The 21,979-nt window shown below is 42.3% G+C and overlaps 1 protein-coding gene and 1 pseudogene across 4 annotated transcripts in view; one reads left to right on the top strand and one right to left on the bottom strand.

The window, feature by feature from the left end:
• ZZZ3 (zinc finger ZZ-type containing 3) overlaps positions 1-4,079 on the bottom strand; it is a 102,992-nt gene extending 98,913 nt beyond the window's left edge. For 2 of the 4 annotated variants that reach the window (XM_050961865.1, XM_050961869.1), the window contains exon 1: positions 3,524-3,691. The gene's annotated coding sequence lies outside the window, so the exon portion shown is untranslated. Of the gene's footprint in view, positions 1-3,523; positions 3,693-3,955 lie in introns of those variants that run through there. The other 2 variants (XM_050961867.1, XM_050961868.1) reach the window with 2 other exon arrangements.
• Positions 4,080-13,937: 9,858 nt separating this feature from the next.
• LOC127056016 (zinc finger BED domain-containing protein 5-like) lies at positions 13,938-17,754 on the top strand (annotated as a pseudogene).
• The last annotated feature ends 4,225 nt before the right edge of the window (positions 17,755-21,979 follow it).

Here is a 21,979-nt window from a genome sequence, read left to right as displayed (position 1 = left end):
TTATATTTTTGCTGTACTTCAAACCTCTTCCCAATCTAGGAGGACATACAAACATGACAGGCTGTCCTTCACCCTCCATTAAAAACTTGAGGGTACCCTCAAAAAACATGTCTGACTTCAGTACCAGAACAGCTTGAACAAGGGTCAACAAAACACAGACAAGGGTGATTTTGGAGAGATATGGTGTAGAAGCAAGAATTATTAAGTTCTTAACTGTAGAGTACTGTACTGATTTGTTTAAAATCATTTTAGTCTAGAAAGCATATTATACAAAAGAAAAAACACTTACTTCTAATAAAGATATTTCAAAATTAATTTTAAAAAAGTTCTTCAAACAGAACACAAATAAAAACATAGCAGTGCAAGAGAGTTAGCATACCTAGGCTATCGAGGCCTGGATGTTACAGAAGTCTAGAGATATTTTTAGTGAATCTGATCTTAAAAGTTCTCTTTTATGAAGTCTACTCTACTGTGAAAATGACATGTGAAAAGAGAAGCCATGTCTATAGTGCCCTTAAGGCCATAGTTATATAAAACTACCTGTAAAACTTGATTTATAAGCAAGTTCTCATAAGCAGAATGCAAGATTGGTGCTAAAGCAAATGCTGCCAACTTGAAAAAACTTAACTCACCTCCAATAAGTGAACTTTCCTTATCAAATGCGGGGAGCTACAGTATTAATTTCTACAGAATACAAGTCTTTAAAACAAATTATAGCCCTAATAATTATAAAGATAATCTGCCAAATCTGAATAAAAAGTAAACCAATTAAATGCCACAAAAATGGAGGCTGGGGAAGAAGCAGAGACCTCCAACCAGCCGCCTGAGTACAGAAGGAAAAGATGCTCTCTTCCATCTACTTTAGCCAGAATGCTGGTGGAAGGATAGAGTAACAGAGCCTTTCCATACTTGCAGACACCAGAAAGCTCTAGGGAATGGCTAGAATAATGAAGAATCCCCCAACTCAGTAGCCAGAAGGTTCTGGGAGAGGAATAAGAGAAAGGGCCTTCATCCTTTCAGGATGAAACAGGATGGTGAAGCTTCAAATTTATTAGACTATTACTAACCAGAAGCTATTACAAAACAGAATCCCTGAGCAGAGTAGGAAGAAACCCTGGCAGAAATCAAAGCACCTTCCCATTGCTCAGCTGGTGAGGTGGCAGAGAAAGTGGAATGGACTAGAGCCTTGTCCCTGGGCCTCGCTGACAAAGACCCAACTCTTCTTTTATACTTAACTCTGTAATATCTTTGATGTTCTAGGTAAGTGGTAAATTTTTCAGATTCTGCAAATGTTAAATATCTTCACACTGAAAATATGATAAAGCTTATTTTTTTCCTTAACAATTATGCTATTTCAAATAGTTAATTACTTAAAGAAATAAACATTTTAAAATTAAAAAGAGACAAAGAAATAATCACCTTAGTTTTTAATCACATAAGAGAACTCAGAATGGTGACAATTACAGTATTGTACTAAATTAGTACTACATTGACTTAAAATAATTATACACCTGGAGGATCATATTAAAAAAGATATTTCTATTTAAGGTCCAGTCTGCTACTACTTATCCACACATAGTTACACCATTCAATAGAATGAAATAGAGATAATTTATTGTGCAAGAGTTGCAAGGCCCAATCTTGGGCTCTAAGACATCTCCTCTTAAAACAACTTATTTTATTTAGTCTTGAGAGCAACAAAATGAATGAAAAGCCTTCAACTGCAGTTGGATCAGACTATAAGTAACTGGCTCAAAGTCATACTGATGGTAGAATCCTGACTTCACTGAAATCAGCTGGAGTTTTGCCATTCACTTCAACAGGGCCCAGATTTCACCAGACATATGCAGCAGAGCCAGGAAGACCCCAATCTCCAGGCTCTCTGTCTCATGAAAATAGTGAACATCTTAGCATGTACTCTCCTACTTCATAAAATCTGCAAAACTCCTGTCTATTTTTTCACTCCTAGAGCTACATCATCAGTTTTTTTTAATAATAGCTATTGCTTCTATTAACTTTAAAGTACTTTAAAAATGCTCAGATATTTTTATGTAAAACAGAACAATATCAATTTTACTGTCTTCAACTTACTTTCTGGGAAATGTATATTTACGTACAAGAAAAACTTTTAAATCATAAGCTATAAATCTACAAACTAATTTTGGAGCATCAGTTCTTGTATAATCAAGTATTAAAACACATCACAAGCAAAAACTTAAAAAGTGAATAATAGTTAGTAAGATTAATCGAACATTACAACTAGAAAAACACAAACAAAAAGTGTGTTCTCAAAGGTTTGCCAACTCAGTATTTAATTGGGGCTAGATCACATGCCAGAGTTCCACCTCTGGAAACCTGAGTCCATTTACATGCACTAAGTTACACGGTACAGTGAACCTGATAATAGCAATACAGATCCCAGTGCTTGGGTAGTCCCATCATAAAATTAACAGACCACATTTCTCAATAGCTGATAATATGCTCCAGAAGTCCAGGCTTAAAGAATTGAGTGTCACATGTTGTAGACTGTGTAGAAATTTCAGAGTTACGTAGCAGTCTAGAACTGTAACAACAAGGGATGTTGCAGTTTTAGCATAGGAGAACTGTCAGGGTGCCTTGAGTAACCAGAAGTGACATGTAACAGGGATGCTACAGGGCAGGAGTAGGACCATATGCAAAACCTGTGAGGGACCAAGATGAGAAATGCAGGGAGTCCTGCAGAGTTGGAATGCTTGGGTGCTGCAGAATATTATTATTTTCTTTAATTTCCAATAATGACTACTGTGTAAAGCACTTTTCAAATATAAGAGAAAGTGTGTTTCGGGTGCCGCAGCACGCCACAGTAGTCACAGGAGGTCATGTCTGCAGCACCTGGCATTGCTGTCCATTCTATTTAGACCTGTCTACCTCACCTATCACAACCATGATATTGGCATTCCTGTAAAACAGAAGTGATGAGGGGGCTACAGGGCACCTTCAGAGGAATCACAACAGAAACATGCAAGGAGCAGACAAAGCAGTGCTGGGAGCAAGGTCTACCCAGGGGAACAGCATTATTATTTGTTCTGATATGCAGTAGTGACCACAGCGTGCTAGGCATGCTGTAGATGTAAGAGATGTGTTTGGGGTGTTTAAGCACACTGCCCAGAGGATGGCCCAAGGTGCTACAGGATAGGGCACGGTCAGAGTGCAGGAAGCCTGCTTTGCCTGAGGACAATGGGAGGTGTAGGAAGAGGCAGGGCTGTATGAGAAAATAAGGGCACTCTAGGGCAGGGCTATGGGGCAGGCAGACAGCGGGGGGAACTTAAGGGCAGACAGCGCTGCAAGGGAAACACAAACTGTCAGTGGGCCACAGGGAGTCAGCGCGGGAGACCAGTTCAGCGCCTACTGTGGGGCAGCAACGGGTACCGCACGGGCCGATTCCCCAGGGTGCTCAACCCCGCCCCCCGTGTGCCCTGAGGCAGGGAGGGTGCGAGGAGGCTGTTCCCACGGTCCCCGCCCCCTAGACCCCAGGTACCATTACCCAGCAAGCCCAGCGCCGCGCCGCCATCCTGCTGCCGGCCAGCTCCCACGGGAACCACACAGCCTCGCGAGAACTCACTCCCTTTCCCCCCTCCTTGTCTCATACTGTCCCCTCCCACACAGCTGCGCTAGGAATCAACATGGCGGTAGCGCCGCGCCCGTGTCCCGGTCCCGCAGCAAACGCCTCGTGCTGGCACCCGGCGCGCGCACATGTACACGCACGCGACGGGAGGGGGGAGGGGCGGAGCCGATGCGCACGCGCAAGAGTTGCCTCGCCGCTCCGGCCCCAGACAGTTGGGATTCGTACGGGGCGCGCGACTCTCCTCCCCCACGCGCTGGTCACGTGGGAATTTCCCCCTCCGTCCGCCCCCCCTCGCGGGCGCCGAATTCCGCATCATCCGGGTCCCCCCTTTCCCTTGTGTCGAGGCCTCACCTGGCTCCCGCTGTCTCACGCGCACGGAGCCTGCCGGCAGAGGAGCCGTGTCCCCTGCTCGTTCTCTCCGTGCCGCGCTCCAGGCGGCGGCGGCGGCGGCTCCACACAGCGCCTGCTCCCCCCTCAGCGCGGCGGCTCCTTCCGCTTCCTTCCCCTCCCCCCGCTGCAGCGGGGACCCGCTCCCTGCAGCTCCGCCTGCTGGTAGCTGGGGGAGGCGGCCAGCCGCCGCCTACGCTGGCGGGGTGAGGGTCGGCGCAGTGACAGTTCTCCCCGAGTAGCGTAGGGGGACGGTCCCTGGCTGGGTGCGAGCCGGCTCTGCTGACAGGGGCCCGGCGGGCGTCTGGCCAGAGGGCGTGTGAGTCAAGAGCCGGGCTGGGCCTGACTTGGGCACTGTGAGATGCGGGTGGTGGAAGCAAGAGGTGCGAGGGAGGGGGCAGAGCTGGTGCATTCCCTGCCCTCACCTAAAACCCCCTCTTCAGAGCATGCAGGCGTTGGGGTGGCAAGGCCCAGCCAGAGGAAGTGGCTCCAGCTGCTCCCCAGGCAGGCAGCTCTGGGCTTGTAGACCAGTGGTTCTCAAACTTGTACTGATGGCCCCTTTCACAGAGCCGGGGCGGCTCTAGGGATTTTGCCGCCCCAAGCACGGCAGGCAGGCTGCCTCCTTCAGTTTGCCTGCGGAGAGTCCACTGGTCCCGCGGCTTCGGCGGACCTCCTGCGGGACCTGTGGGAAGTCCCCCAAAGCCGCAGGACCAGCGGACCCGCCACAGGCAAGCCGCCGAAGGCAGCCTGCCTGCTGTCGTCGCAGTGCTGGCAGAGCGCCCCCCGTGGCTTGCTGCCCCAAACACGCACTTGGCGTGCTGGAGCGCCCCTGCACATAGCAAGCCTCTGAGTGTGACACCCCCCCTTAGAAATTAAAAACACTTTATTATATATTTAACACTGTTATAAATGCTGGAGGCAAAGTGGGATTTGGGGTGGAGGCTGACAGTTCATGACCCCCCCATGCAATAACCTCTTTACCCCCTGAAGGGTCCCAACCTCCAGTTTGAGAACCCCTGTTTTAGACTGGTGCCCACCCCCCTTTGGCTTAACCACATAAGCAACTTTTGGGGGTTTTCACATTTGTGTCCATTAGTAAGAGAAATTGATGAAGTGAGTCAGGTGTATTTTTTGGCACAATCCTGTTGATTTACAAAGGATGTTCAAAGAGTCTTGTTTCAATTAGGGTGACCCAATGTCCTGATTTTATAGGGATAGTCCTGATTTTGGGGTCTTATTCTTATATAGGCTCCTATTACCTCCCCACCCCCTGTTCCAATTTTTCACACTTGCTCCCTGGTCACCCTAGTTTCCCTGGATGTTGTAATGAGTAAGGCAGTTTCCTTGCTGAGCCAATCCCCAAGCCAGTCAGTTCTCAAGGAATTTTGTGTTTCTACTTCTTCTCAGGACCATCATCATGCCACAGATGCTTCTGTCACTGTCTGCTGGCTTTCTTCTCTACACACACTTTGCAAATGCAAAAACTATGGAAGCACAAGCAATCAGGGAACACATCATCCCACAGAGCAGGAGTACCCTAAATGCTCCCGCGTCCTGGCCAGCAGTTGAGCATCTGCCGAAATGCCTCCGAGTTTCTGCAGCATTTCCGCGGTGATGCTTCTTGATGACGCCACTTGCTGCCGACAAGCAATGTCATCAAGAGGCATCGCCGCCGAAATGCCGCAGAAATTCAGCAGCATTTCAGTGGATGCTCAACTGCAGCCATGTTCCTTCATCTGGCACCCGCCAGACGAAAAGGTGGGGACTACTGCCACAGAGGTTAGCTTCTGCTCAAACATTGCCATATGGCCCATTGCTTTGGGCAGTGGCAGCTTTTATTTTCAACTATGTCACAACATAAAAGAGCTTAATTGTGTCTTCCATGGAGCGGGAAAGACAGGTGCTTAGCTTTAACCAGTTTTTTGATTGTAGATGAAAGACCCACTTGATGGCAACCATTAAACATCTTTCCAGCAGGACAATATTGTCTTTATCTGTGGCCTCTTCTAGGACAAGAAGGTTAACTTTATAACTGCTCACCAGGAAAAAGGGTCTACGGATCCTGACCTGTCACAGTCACCAGCCCTTTCCCTTACGTTTTATCCAAACTGATACTGCCTACCTTTTTTCCAAGACCTTTTCAATCAGCTATCTGACTGAAGTCAGTGAGGGACCTCCCCACAGAAGTTGTAGTAGCTGTTCTGTTTGTTTTCACTCAAGGATGCTGTCTGGCTTTAGGCAGATCTGATATATGTTTTAGTGGTCTCTTCCTCCTCCATAGTTGCAATTAATTACTTTTCAGATATTTAGGGATTTATAAAGGATTAGCAGAACCTTAAATTTAGCCTGTAAAGAATACAGATAAGTGTAGAACATTACTAATATCAGACCACCTCTCTGTGAAAGCTGTCCTTTGCACTACCAGAAGCTTCTAGTCGGCCTTCATGGTTAATCCCAGGTTCAATACAAAATCCAGATCAGAAATTATAGCATCTTTCAGTTCAGGGCCTGGCATAGAGTTTATGGTGCAAATTAGAGTATTCAGTTCAGGGCCTGGCATAGAGTTTATGGTGCAAATTAGAGATCAGGCACTCCAGGGGTTCCTGTGATACATACTGCCCAAACCACCTCTCCAAACAAAATACCTGTTTTTAAAATTGAAAGTGTTTTATGTTTTTGTACAGAGGTCAGGTAAAAAAGAGAGGTTTAAAGGAGAGTAAAGCTGTATCATTAGGCAGATAAGAGAGCCCAGCAGCTATCAGCTCTGGCCATAAAGAGAGTAATTCCTAGCCCCGCACCACTTGCTGCCCCACACCACTTGCTGCTGCCAGCTGGTTAAGTCCCTGCCTCCCCATTGTCAAGGAAAGCATCTTCACAGGGTTTGCTAAAAGGGGACATGATCCTTTCAATTCCAAGATGCTGCATCTTCAAGGGCAGGGCCATTGCCCTGTCCACATGGTCTACAGTGAGGGTGCTGGGCTCTGGTCAGGCTTTCTGTAGACTGGGTTTAGGAGGAAGCTCCATCCACTAGTGGCAGGGATTCCCTCTGGGGAAGATTTAAGTCCATATATGGGAGTATGCTCCAGTGTAAGAAATCCCTGGTGTGTATGCCCAACCAATAGAAGATGGGGCTCAACATGAGCCGGGTTCCTCCAGAAAGCAGGAGGAAGGACAGTGGTCCTATCCCTGAAAATGTATTTTCTTAGATTAGTGGGCCCCTGAAGATGCATGTCATGTGATGCGGGAGGCAGTGGTGCCTCAAAGAAGGAGATGGGATGAGCAAGCCATCAGCCAACTGCTGAAGACTACAGGAGAGGATAGAGTGGATTTGTCTTTGGACCCTCCAGATGACACCAATGATGAGTCCTGGGGGGGCAAGAGGGGCTACTCAGCTGAAGGAGAGGAGTTGGGGGTTCAGGGATGTAAGGGTGGGGATAGTAGGGTTTGGAGCTGTGTCACAGGGGAAGAGCTGATTGCGAGATAGGCAGGTAGTTGAAGCTGTAGATTGGAGCTGAGGCAGTAGAGATAGAAGTGGGCAGGAGAGTCAGAGTGGAGGGAAGCAATGTGGGGGATGAAAGGAAGTCAAAGCTTTCAATCTGGTAGCTGGATCCAAAATAAAGTCTCTCAGAAAGGGGCTTGTGTGAGGAAGGGTGATGCATGGGGCAGATTTCTGAGCATCATTAATAATCATGGTATTTCTGTGTGGATTTGAAGTAGGGTGATGGAGTCGTTCCTAACTCTGCTGCCTCCACAGCACAGATTGCAGAATTCACAGAGGTTACAAGTAGGGGCTTTTGCAAGCATTGCCAAGAAATACCTCACTTCATTGTCTCCAATAAAATACTGGGCCATTACTGGGGCTTTTAGGTCCTTTTAGCTCATCTAGACCAGTGGTTCTCAACCAGGGGTACATGTACCCCTGGGAGAACACAGAGGTCTTCGAGAGGGTACTCGACTCATCTAGATATTTGCCTAGTTTTACAACAGGTTATATAAAAAGTACTAGCAGTCAATACAAACTGAAATTTCATACAATGACTTGTTTATACTGCGCTATATACTATACACTGAAATGTTAGTATATTATTTATATTCTAATTGATGTATTTGATAATTATATTCTAAAAAATGAGAAGTAAGCATTTTCTCAGTAATAGCGTGCTGTGACTGTTATATTTTTATTAGGACTGTTAAGCAATTAAAAAAATCATGATTAATCACGTGATTAAAAAATCAAAAATAATATAAAGTGAGCTCTGTACACTTTGTATTCTGTGTTGTAACTGAAATCGATATATTTGAAAATGTAGAAAAACATCCACAAATATTTAATAAATTTAAATTAGTATTCTATTGTTTAACTGCGATTAATCACGATTAATTTTTTGAGTTAATCACGTGAGTTAACTGCGATTAATTGACAGCCCTAATTTTTATATCTGATTTTGTAAGATAGTAGTTTTTAAGTGAGGTGAAACTTAGAGTACGCAAGACAAATCAGACTCCTGAAAGGGGTACAGTAGTCTGACAAGGTTGAGAACCACTGATGTAGACTTTTCCTTCTGGCATTATAGGATCATTTCCTGCAATAGGTTTCTTGGCACTTTATCTAGACTAGTTTTAGACATGGATTTCCACAGCAAATAATTTAGATGTCACAAACAAACTACAGAAAATTATAAAGTAGCAAAAACATAATGGTGAGCACTCCTGGTTGGCTGTTGGTACTAATGTACAGTAATCTTGTCTCCCATTTAGGAACGGGAGAGGCCAGAATGAGACAAGTTTAAAATAGCTAACAATTTTTCTAACTTGCAGATCTTGAAATGAATCAATTGCAAGCCACACTTACTGTAAAATTTAAAACAATATCTGACTATTAAACCAGTCATTTCCAAATACACCTCTATCCCGATATAATGCGACCTGGTATAACACAAATTCGGATATAACCCAGTAAAACAGTGCTCTGGGGGTCGGGGCTGCGCACTCCAGCGTATCAAAGCAAGTTCAATATAACGCGTTTTCACCTATAACGCGGTAAGATTTTTTGGCTCCCAAGGACAGTGTTATATCAGGGTAGAGGTCTAAACTAAACACCTCCACAGTGAAAAGTAGCTATTATACAGTGATGAATACATCTTTCCCTAGTATTTAGGTTGAAATCTGTCCAGTGCCTGATCAGAGGAGGCTGCTGAACTGTTGTCATTCCCATTGCAAAACTTCCATTTGACTTCAGCAGTCCAGATTTGGGTCCTAAATATCTTTTCCTTATTGGTGGTGCATGATCCCTTACACAGATGCACAATATCAAGATAGTTGTAATCTGGGCTCTATTTAATAGATGCTCTGGAGGTGCCTGAAGAATGGAAGGATTCTGGCAACCCATCTAGTCCACAATCACCAGCCTTTCTTCTAATGCTCATTACTATAAAGGTTCAGTTACTGATCAATATTCTTTCATTCCTTTCAGAAAGAAACCATTTTGAAGCTGCCTTGTTCTTTGGTCCCTTCCTGTTAAAGTTACATATATTTAAAGAAAAGACAAGACACAAAATACAATCTCTGGCATGTAGAACACTGGGAACAAGGTTTCAGAGTGGTAGCTGTGTTTGTTTGTATCAGCAAAAACAACGAGCGGTCCTTGTGGCACCTTAAAGACTAACAGATTTATTTGGGCATAAGCTTTCGTGGGCTAGAACCCACTTCATCAGATGCATCTCTAAATTTGTTAATCTCTAAAGTGCCACAGGACTCCTCGTTTTTACTGGGAACAAGCTATTTCTCATGATTTTGTAACCATCTAGCTAACTCTGGTTCTTCCTAAAGAGCCTCCCCCTTTCCTAAGGGAAGCTCTTAGCCAGCAAGAGCTAACTGCCAATCCCCGACTATTATTCTCAACAGCTACGGAACCTTCCTTTTCCAACGTTTTATGGAGGTCGTGCCAAATTTTCTGTTCAAAGTTCCTCCCCAACTGCAGATTTAATATTGATGCTAATTAGATGTACTCTGAAGACAAACCATCCTTCTGAACAACACTTACAGTTTATATTTCCATTAACTTGAGGTCGCAGTATTTATGCAGCCAATAGCCCTTTGTACTAAATTTACTTCAATTGGGGGTCTGAGTTGGGAATCAGCAATCTCAAGTTTCCCTCACTGCGGTTTGTTGAGCAGAAAGCAGATCTTCAGCCCTTTCTCTGGTCAAGGCAAAATCTCAACAATCTTCCCCTTTCCTTCCAACTCTCATATTTAGACCTAACAGTATCCAGGAAGCAGCTAGAAAGTTGCCATGAGAATTCAGATATCACTTTATAGAATGCTTTGGTGGTTTAGAGGCCTGTCCTTTCACAATAATTAGTAACAAAATGTTATGCAATGTATTGGCAGGGCAACAGCTCAGTTTAATAACTCAGTGGCTTACTTTCAAAATTAGTGCCAAAACGTAAAATCAAATGTCAAAAAGTTGATTTTTCAAAATACCACACATCAGCCAACTTTAGGAAACATCTGCCTACTTAATCTTGAAATTTAAGCAGTTTATTTTTTGGAGGGAAAAAATCCCTCTAGGAAGAGTATTTGCTTTTGTATGTATTTTACAGTGTAATGAAACCATTATGTAACAGGTTGACGTTATTGGGAAGAAAAACAGGAAAGAATGACTTCAGACTAAAGAAGGGAGAGTTTAGTTGAGATGAGAGAGAAACATGTCCTTACTGTAACAGCAATTCAACGATAGAACACCCTTGCACATGAGATCACTGAGGCACTATAAATGATGTTTATATATTAGGTAAGACTCAGTAACTTTTATGATAGATACAATCCCTTGCAGACATAACTTTGATTATTGTAAGGGAAGGTGTACAGATTTTTTAAAAGCTGTTAGACTTAAATAAGTGCAAGAACTGTGTGCTTTAGAAAAGCTAAAACCATGGAAAACAGACACTGAGAAGAAAGAACAGGAGTACTTGTGGCACGTTAGAGACTAATGAATTTATTTGGCATAAGCTTTCATGGTCTCTAAGGTGCTTAACAAATTCCTGTGCTATTAAAAGCCAAATTCTCACCTTCCATGTTATCTTAGTTTCAAGTCCTCTGCTTTGCTGCCTAGCCATGCTTGCTGTTGCCCTTGGACTGCATGAACATTTTCCTTACTTGTGCTTCCAGGAGCTACCATGACTGCCAGCTATCCCTGGAATCTCCCTTGTGTGCCATGAATAGGAGGAATGAGTCTGATAAAGGATATTTACTCATCTCTAATTCTCTATCCAGATGTTTTGTTTTACAGGGGTAGCTTTTTAATTTAAAAATAAATTATATAAATCCAGTTAGTGGCTCCTTTGTCTGCTTAACATAAATCTTTAATGTGGGTCTCCATTACAAAGTGGTTTTATGCAAAAATAAGTTGCTATACTCAAATACATGCAGTCAGTCATCATTTTCATTTCATATTTACTCCTGTAAGTTTAATGTATGTTAGCAATCTAAAAGATAGTCTTAGAAACAAACAAAACATTTTTATTACTAAGATGCTGAATGTATTTTTTCACAAACATTTAGAATAAGTCTGTTATAATTCAGCACAGAACAACTTTGCTCCATTTCATAAATGCACAGGGTCACAAGCCTGAAATTCTTACTCATGAGACTATTCCCATTTAAATCAATTGCACAAAGTGCAAGAGTAAAGGTTTCAGAATTAGGTGACTAGAGAATAATGGCTGTAATGCAGTGAATTACAAGGAAATGATTTAATCTAGATCTTTTGGTGAGTCATAAACCACAAAAGCAGTACTCAAAGAAGAAGGCAGTCTGACATTCTGTTTAGCTTACCATAGTATACTCATTGTCATTTAAGATTATAGTTGGAGCTTGGATTGTACATTACAAAACTAAAATATTAGTTTAAAATATTTGAAACTACTGTATTATAATTGTCATTTACTTTTAGCTATTTTGAGTTTCACTTTCCTCATTCTTGAACTTTGGTTTAAACTTCCAAAAAAGAAACACACCCATTGAGGTCTGGAAAATTTCAGACTGATGGGTGACAATTGAGGAAGGTTCTGAGTAAGATTGGAATGGAAACCATTATGTAATTTTAATTATAGCAGCGATACCATTTACATCATAATCCGTTATTACAGTTATTCGTAAGCCTTGGCACTAGAAGAAATCTGAGTTGAAAAGTTAAATGAAGCATTTGCTGAGAGGGACATTGTCAACTTAATCTAGACTCCACCCCACCCCACCCCACAAAAAAATCAGTTAAAAGTCATCTCAGCCTCCTAAGTCAACCTGCCAACTTTTGAAGTTTGCAATCATACTTCACTATTTTTAACAATGGTTTTCCTCTTCCTGTTGCTGAGTAAGACTCAGGGGAAACTGAATAAAGACCCAGTCCTGCAATGAAGTGGTATGGGGGCACGTGGATTCAACTACTCAGATCTATTGCAGGATTGAGACTTACATTACTAATTACCTATTGCACTGTTGATTGTATTTTTGCTCCTACAACATTCCTTGCCCTCATTGCCAATTCATTCACTTCTGGAGTTCTCCCCTGTACTGACCCTTACGTATGGTAACTTCTACCAAAAAGTAATAAATCCACTCACTACCTTGTCTCCTTCAAGTGCCTCTGGAAGCATCTCTGCTCTGTTGTACCTACAGAACACTCACATAAAAATGGTTCTACTGGCAGTAAGTTACATTGTGTGCACAGCTAATGTACATGAGCACGTGCTTGTATTACTGTTACCTTGTCTTCCCTATCCCTGTTTATTTCACTTACCCTGAAATGATACATCCAAGGTTACGTAGCTGGTCCATAGCAGAGACAGGAATTAGAGCCCTTGACTTGTCACTTCCAATCCACTGGGACTCATTGTTCTATGTGCTGTTCAGACACAGGGGTCTCGGGAGGGAGGGGGACACGTAAGGGAATGGGAGGGGTGTTGGATGGGGCAGGAGTCCCGGGGGGCATCGGGGGCGAGAAGCGGGGGGGGGCATATAGGGGGCTGGGCCACTCCTGGCTGTTTGAGGAAGCACAGCCTCCCCTAACTGTCCCTCCATACAATTTCTGAAACCAGATGCGGCCCTCAGGCCAAAAAGTTTGACTGCCCCTGCCTTAGTTAATCAAAAAGGCAGAGTCATAAATGCCAATGCAGGCATGTACCAACAAGTTGCATGTTAGTAGCGTGCTGAGATCTGGTGGTTCCTGTTTGGACAAGCAGGAACCTTATTCCCTCCAAATAACATGGTTACCAGTGGGGGTAAGGGTCTGTGCCCATGCTTACCCTTTACAGCCATAGCTCATGAAACTATAGTCTGGCTACAGAGCTGACCTGACAGAAGCAGTTTAGCAGCTACAGGATGTGGTAGTGTGTACATTTGAAAGCAAAATGGGACTTCCTACAAAATTGTTTGGATGCCACTGTGACCAATGCCTTCTGTATTATTAAAAGCAGCAAAGAGTCCTGTGGCACCTTATAGACTAACAGACGTATTGGAGCATGAGCTTTCGTGGGTGAATACCACTTTGTTGGATGCATCCAATACGTCTGTTAGTCTGTAAGGTGCCACTGGACTCTTTGCTGCTTTTACAGATCCAGACTAACACGGCTGCCCCTCTGATATCTGTATTATTGTGACTCTCCACAACATCTCTGAGGAGAAGGGCAAGAATTTTCACATGGAGTAGGCCTGACACCATTGGTTTGCAGATCTAGTACAAGCAACCAGAAAGTGCTTTGTCATTACTGAGACTAGTCCAGGCAAGCAAAGGAAATTCAAGTGATTCCTTGTGTTCCCATATCCTTTCAGTGCAGGGTGACACATGAGGAAATGTGCACTGTAGAGCTGTAAGAGATATATGAGTTTATTTGTTGTTGCTTTTGTGTGGTAAGAGTTTGATATTTTATTAAAAGCTTTCAAAAACTTCATGACTATCTTTTTTCAAGCAAGCCAATTTATTAACATAACTAAAAGTATTCTGAAAACCATTGCAAGCATCCTAGTTCCCTATACACAAGTAAGTAAAAGTGCAAACTTGCAGAATTGTGCCATTACCTGAAGTCTCATTGCTAACTGGATGTTTTATGCGTATCCATTCTTATTACCTGCAGATCTACACATTGTACATGGATAGAGTAAATGGGGAACATCTGCCCATTCCAGGTCATAGAATGGGTCATAGCCAACCCCATCTTTGGATTGTTCATTGTCTGCACAGGGTGCGGTAAAGTGAAGGAGAGTCTGTAGGCATTAGTGATGGTGCAGGAGCTGGAGACTGCTAGCCATCAGGATGGGCAGCCACACTGCTTCCTCATCCTGTGGGCATGATCAAGAACTGCATCACTAGTCTCCCTAACTGCCTTCTCTCTTTCCATCTCCTGCTCCTCCAGGTGTTTGTTGTTCTAACCTGTGCCATAACTCAAGCAACAGGTCATCTGAACCTTTTCCTTTTTCCATGCTGGTTGAGGGTCCTCTCCTCAAGAGACCTGGATGATTGCCTTGATCCAACAGGGCCTTCAACTTTTAAAATTATTTTTCGTTCATAAATAAAAATATCTCCCATCTATCATACCATAATTTGATACTTTTATTCCATCTTTACACACAGGCATCTTCAGAAGCTCCTGGTAACCATGTATCCAGATCAAAGACATAAGGAATTTCAGATTTAAGTAAATATACCAGGAACTGATTGGGGGGTGGTTAGGCTATTTAGACCAGGGGCCTGTTACCAGTATTGGTTTCAGTATTATTTCAGGCTGGGAAAGCCTGCTGGAAGTCCCCAAGGGGAAGAGAGAGAAAATGTTCTAGGCTAGTGCTGGAATTCCATCTATCTATCTATACAATGGAGATCTTTTCATCACTTGCTGGCTGAACAACATATCAAAGAGTTGGAGAGAGCTGTTAAGCTACAGAGCAACCACTGGAAGTTTACCCTGCCCAGAAATCTCACTGAGATTCTCCTGCATGAAAAATTCTCAAGCATTACCTGCCATGAGGGGAGGAAAATTCAGTTGAACATTAACAGGATACTGAATTAGGATGTGGAGTCTTGCTAATAGCAGAACCGATTCCCCCTACTTTCTTCTCCCCAGCTCAGACACCATGCTTTAGGTGGACCAGGTCAGTAGACCAAGTACAGACATCTACAAGGGACTTTCTTCGCTTAATACAACCACTGGGGTTTATAATCTATGCTGTCTGGGACAAGGCTCTAATGCAGTGTTTCCCAAACTGTGTTCCGCGGAACACTGGTGTTCCGCGCAATGGGAATAGGTGTTCTGTGAAAGAATCATAATTTTAAAAAAGGGTCTTTAAATTTATTTTTTATTTTAAATTTGGCATATTTGAAGCAGTTTACAACTCTTTTTGAATGACTGTAATTTAACATAAAACTCTTTTTCCGGTTATTGATCTCATATTGAATATCATGGCGTAAAGAGAATGTAGCATGCAAGCATATTGATGTCTACCCCTTTCGGGCACGTTTCAGTGATGTTGTACTGCTTCTGCTCGAGGCTGCACGAACTGCAGTGGTATGCACACACCATTCTCTTTACGCCATGTTGAATATAACATATAATATAAGGTTATATTCACCATGTTGAATATAACATATTCAAACCTCTGGGTCTTTACCGTGTGTGCGATAAGCACAACTAAACTAGCTTTGCTCAAAACAATATAAATATTTGTGACAAACAAAATTTGACAAAAATCAGTATTTCTAAATATTGTTACTAAACCTAATCACCATGGATTTGTGACTAAAAGAAGGAACTTTGAAACGAAAAGCAAGTTCTTCTGGTACTCCAACTAAAATGAGCAAAATATTGTGACACTTCAAAGTGAGGATGAACAATTGCAGTCTTTTGTTGCTGAAAAATCTGTTAGTACTAGTGAGTTATCCAAGGTGAAAGAATTTCCACCAAAGTATATCAAGAAACAAGAAGCAGCAGGTGTTAAAAGACCAAAACGAAAGTATGATGAAAGTTATTTGTCTTTCGGTTTTATGTATGTTGGAAATAAAGATGTTCCTGATGCGCAGTGCATCATGTGCAACAAAATACTAGCAAACAATTCACTGGCTCCTGCTAAATTTCGTAGGCATTTGGAAACTAAGCATGCTGAATACAAAGACAAAAAGACATAAGTTTTTTCAAGAGGAAGCGTGACTCACTTGGAAATTGTAATCTTTTGATGATTAAAATTGCTGAAACAGACAACAAAAGTGCAACAGAGGCATCTTATCGAGTAAGTTACCATATAGCGCTTGCTGGAGAAGCTCACACTATTGGAGAAACGCTTATCAAGCCTTACGCAAAAGCTATTGTAACGTGTATGTTGAGTGAGTAGTCTGGTAAAAAAAATTGATGCTGTACAGTTGTCAAATAATACTGTTGCATGCCCTATTAAAGATCTCGCCGATGACATTGAAAAAGAGCATTTGCCGACTGAAAATTTGCCATGAGTATTCATTGCATCTAGATGAGTCCACTGACGTTTCAGGACTTGCTGTGCTACTAGTATTTGTCCGATATAGATTTAATAATATTATTGAAGAGGACCTGCTCTTATGTGAATCTCTGCAAAGCAATACAACTGGAGAAGAAATATTCAACTGCATCAACAATTTTATCAGAAAGCATGAAATTAGTTAAGGAAAATGTATTGATGTATGTACTGACGGTGCTCAGACAATGACCAGGAAGATCAAGGGAGCTGTAACACGAATCATAAATGTGGCACCAGAAAGCACTAAGAGCCATTGTGTTCTACACAGACAAGCACTTGCAGTTAAAAAAATACCAGCATATCTGAAAATTGTGCTCGATGAAGCAGTACAAATTATCAATTTTGTCAAATCTCAACCACTTCAATCCAGGTTATTTAAAATTTTGTGTGAGGAAATGGGTAGTCAGCACAAAGTGCTTCTTTTACATACGGAAGTGAGGTGGCTATCCAGAGGAAAAGTGCCTGTGAGGCTTTCTGAGATTCGTAGTGAACTACTGGTATTCTTCACTTCAGATAATTCAGGATGAAAATGTAATGATTGTCTGACAAATTCCTCGTGGCTAATGAGACTTGCGTATCTTGCAGATATTTTTGCAAAATTAAATGAAATTAATCTGTTGCTGCAAGGAAAGAAAGTGACTCTTTTTACTACAATGGATAAAATTTTTTCATTAAAAAATAAATGGGAATTCTGGGCATCTTCTGTAGAACAGAATAACTTCGACTGCTTCCCTACAGTACATGAATTTCTGACTGAAATAAATACTACAGTCCATGAAGAAGTTTCTAGCACCATTTTACAGCACTTACGTGATTTGCAGTCCTCTTTATTAGAATATTTTCCTACAACTACTGATGGTAATGCTTGGGTTCGAAATCCATTTGTAATTACAGCCAAACCAGTCGGCTTTACTGCACACGATTATGAAAGTCTAATCGACTTAATTTCTGACTCTGATTTGAAACAAAAGTTTAAGGATCTTCCACTGAATAATTTTTGGAGCAGCCTAATAGAAGAGTACCCTAATGTGGCTAAACATGCAGTTCGAGTGCTCCTTCCTTTTCCAACTTATTTGTGAGAGACGGAATTTTCGTATTATACTGCAACAAAAACCAAATATAGGAATAGACTTGATGCTGCGCCTGACATGAGGATTCAACTTTCCAGCATTATTCCTAATATTAAGCGAATTTGTGATTGAAAAACGCAGAAACACCAATCCCATTAAATCCAAATTTGTATTTGTTTATAAAAGTAGATTTTCCTAGTAAAAATCTAATTTGTTTCGTGTTTGTGTATACATAAAAAGTTTTTTTTTTAAGTAGAACATTGCTTTTAATTTTAACTCTTGCACTTGATTTTTTTATTACTTTATACACACTTTCCGGTTAGAAATTGTTAGTTCAAGTTATTTTAAAATTTGTATTTGCTTTGTTTTATAAAATAAAATATATTTGAGCATAAATAATGCAATTTTTTATTTGAAAACCAAATGACTACAAAATAATATTATAAATGTTCTGTAATAGGCTAAAAAATGTTCTGTGGCCAAAAGTTTGGGAAACACTGCTCTAATGCTAGTAATGGCATAACTGTATCAGTCTACCAGTGTGACGTAGCTACAAACAGAGCAATATATGCAGAAATGTGCACTCGTGCTTGCTAAACCTGTAATCTCAATTTTCTTTTTTAAGTGGAAACTTAGTTGCATGTTTAATTTTTTCCACCCACTTGGAAGCCCTCTTGGCTATATGATGGTCCAACGGAAGGAAGAGGGCCAGGGAAATGGCATGACTTCCACCCTCAACGGAGTCTGAAGCCATCCCATTCCAATAACCCTCCCTAACTATTTTATTGGCCATAAGCCAGAAATCTCTCCTATTTAATGTTACAATTTCCCCCATAATTATAATAAAGATGTTGGCTGCTGCTTACCCAGCTGCTGATCTGTTCCAGACCCTGTGCCACTCCCTCCCCAGGCTGTTCCCTGGGCCCATCCCTGAACAGATCCTCAGAAAACAGGGCCAAGAGGGCCACGAGCCAGCTCTAGGGTCTGATCTGGGATATGTTCCTGTGACTCTGCCTCCTCTCCTACCAGGGTTTCCTCCGGTGGCTCCAGTCTAAAAATCTTACTGTTCCTGCAAAGAAGCCTGCCATCCAAGACTGTAGGAACACTAAAAAGGCCTCAAAGAAACCTGTGGCACCTTATAGACTAACAGACGTTTTGGAGCATGAGCTTTCGTGGGTGAATACCCACTTCCTCAGATGCATGTAATGGAAATATCCAGGGGCAGGTATATATATGCTAGCAAGCAAGCTAGAGATAAAGGCCTGTTATTTATGGGAAAGTTTTCATTTTGATCCTAGAGAAGTTTTTAATTTTGCCATTCTGTATACTTTTCACTCTGACACACTAATGGTCGTGTTGTGATGTGAAACATTTTCTGGGACCAAATACAACTTTGTTTGAAGGACAGATATGTGGTAGGATTCCTAGTGAAATCAGTCATTTACAATTGAGCATTTCACATGCGGTCTCTCAATAAGTTGTGGGTGTGATATAATTTGAAATGCAATGTATTATTTCTAGTTCAGGAAAGATGATCAATCGGTACAAGCTGGTGAAAAAATAATCTCATTCACAAATCTCAGTGAAATCTGACAGTCTAATACAGGGGTGGGCAAACTATGGCCCATGGGCTGGATCCAGCCCCTCAGTGCTTTGGCTTCATCCCACAGGATTGCCACTCCTGTGGCGCTGCAGGCCCCACTCTGCTCTGGGAAGTGACCAGCACTATATCCCTGCAGCCTCTGGGGGAGGGTGGGACAGAGGGCTCTGTGCACTGCTCTTGCCCATGGGTAACCTCCCCCAAAGCTCCCATTGGCCGAGAACGGGGAACCTGCCCTGAGCCCTCTGCTTGCACCTCAACCCCCTCCTGCACCCCAACCTTCTGTCCTGAGCCCCCTGCTGCACTGCACACCCTTCCTGCACCCCAACGCCCTGCCCTGAGCCCCCTGCTGCACCTCACAACTTTCCTGCACCCCAACCCCCTGCCCTGAGCCCCCTGCCGCACCTCACAACTCTCCTGCACCCCAACCCCCTGCCCTGAGCCCTCTTCTGCACTCCACACCCCTCCCTGCACCACTGCCCTGAGCCCCCTTCCACAGTGCACCCCTCCTGCACCCCAACACCCTTCCCTGAGCCCCCTCGTACATCCTGCACTCCTCTTCTGCCCCAACACCTTGCTCTGAGCGCCTTCCTGCACAGTGCACTGCCTCCCACACCCCGCACTCCCTCCTGCACCCCAACCCCCTGCCCCAGGCCTACATTCATGGCCGTGCATGCAATTTCTTCCCCCCAGTGTGGCCCTCGGGCCAAAAAGTTTGCCCACCACTGGTCTAATACATCCTTGTAAAAAACAAGCTTTAATAGTTATTCACTCTGAAAAATTGCACTGATCTATTATTTAATCATAGCTAGAGTTCCTGATACTTCATCGAAAGTCCCAGAAATAGGGTAGTTGTGGCACCAAAGCATTTTCCATTTCTAACCAGAACACTGTAAACAGAGATGAACCATTAACTATTACTAAATTAAGACTCCAATCCTGTAAGCACTCATGCATGTGACTGTACAAAGGCCTACGTTTTTGCAGGGGACTAAATTGTCTTCAGATTCTGGTGAGACCGTGGATGTCAGTACTACTACTAATTTATTTACAGTGACATATTATACTCACAATAAATTTGAGTCAGATCAGTTCCCTCTCTTGTCTTTGTTTTGGCATTTATTTGACCCGGTAATAATTAGTTTTTTACTCACTTATAAACATTATGTTTAATTCTATATTGCTTGGTTCTTGGGCAGGGAAGTGAACTAATTAGATTACAAACACACAAAAAAGCATGAGGGACAATGTGGTCCTCTACTAAATTTGTACAGGGATTTTTAGATTCTGAAGTCACAGCTGAAAAAATGTCTTGATATTTATTGTTTGTGTATTTAAATAATAGAATCAGTCTAATTATAAACAGCATTAGACAAGAAATGTAATTAGAAATGTTGTTTAACTTTTTATGATTTATTAAAGCCATTGAATTAATTGCAACCAACCAGTTACATTTGGGCAACTATGGAAGAGTTTGTTTTGCTAAGAAAACTGATTATCTAATTAAAAAGTCTTACAGTTGGTCCTGAGGTTGTTTACCTCTTTAAGTGGAAGGAAATAGGAATATAGAGGATCAGTCAGTGCTACATCTCTCTTCTTTTAAATTCACTATTTTAATGAAAGCTGTGGGAAAAATATCAGTGTTACCATGGTAACCAGGACATCTTGTTTTAGAATGTACACTACAAAAAGGTACATAGAAGAGACAGAATAAAATTAGTCACCTCAAAAAGTGTTGATTTCTGGGGAAAGCAAACATTGCACAATCGGAATTACAATATGAAGGAATTTGCATTTTCTTTTGGAGAAAAGGATACCAAAAATTGTTTTGGTAATTTTTCTTTTTATGACTGCCGCTATTTTCAGCTAAAATAGTACCCACTTGCAAGAATCCAATGCCTTTTCCCACTATGCTGTACGTAAGCAATGCCCCCATTCATAGTTTACCAACCAGCCACCTTTCCCATCATTTAAATGAGTCTAGTCATATACCAACATTATCACAGTCAATCATATCACTTATTTCTACATTTCAGTGTCCAAATTTAGTGTTCTACCTTTCCCCCTATGCAGTTCGAAGTGTTGAGCAGGAAATCTCTAGATAGTAATTGTCAGAAAATTAAATTTAGCTTGTGTCTAATAACTGGGAGGAAACAGATTGCATGGATCAACAGAAAACATCACTTTTTAACATCCACTCACGTACCCATCTATGACTCCTAAGGAAAATTGTGCTCAGGTGACTTGTGCGATGTAATATGCAATGTTTTACAGAACCTATAAGACCTGCCAGTCATGTCAGCTGGTCCCGATTCATTCTGAAATGAGTTTACATTAGAGAGAAGAGCTTTAATTTGGGATCTGGCACTATTTTGGTTTTAGGCAGGTAATTAAATTTGATATACAAAAACCTTCACACAGTCCGTGATGTGACAAGCATGTTGACTCCTCCTTTCTAGGACCTCAGCAAAGAGAAGTATAACCTACAACAGTTTTCTTCAGCTAGCCTCTAGATGATGCCTAAGTGGCATATATATTGCATGCAGGTGTCACACCCCAATGGCCCCCCCCCCTCAGGTGTATGGAGTGAAAGATTCCTTTGCAGGTTTCAAGAGGCCAAAGGGGGAGGAAGGGAAAAGGGAACGGGTTAATTCGACGCTCCAGCTAGGTCCGAAGATAAGAAGCCGACTCCAGCTGCTCAAGGCCAATGCACACAAACAGACTCTTTGATTTCAAAAAGCCGGGGGCTTGTATCTCAACCCTGACCAGCCATAAAACAAGAAA

This window comes from Gopherus flavomarginatus, chromosome 7 (assembly GCF_025201925.1).
Source record: "Gopherus flavomarginatus isolate rGopFla2 chromosome 7, rGopFla2.mat.asm, whole genome shotgun sequence".
Classification (NCBI taxonomy): Eukaryota; Metazoa; Chordata; order Testudines; family Testudinidae; genus Gopherus; species Gopherus flavomarginatus.
This window is presented reverse-complemented; position numbering and strand designations above follow the sequence as displayed.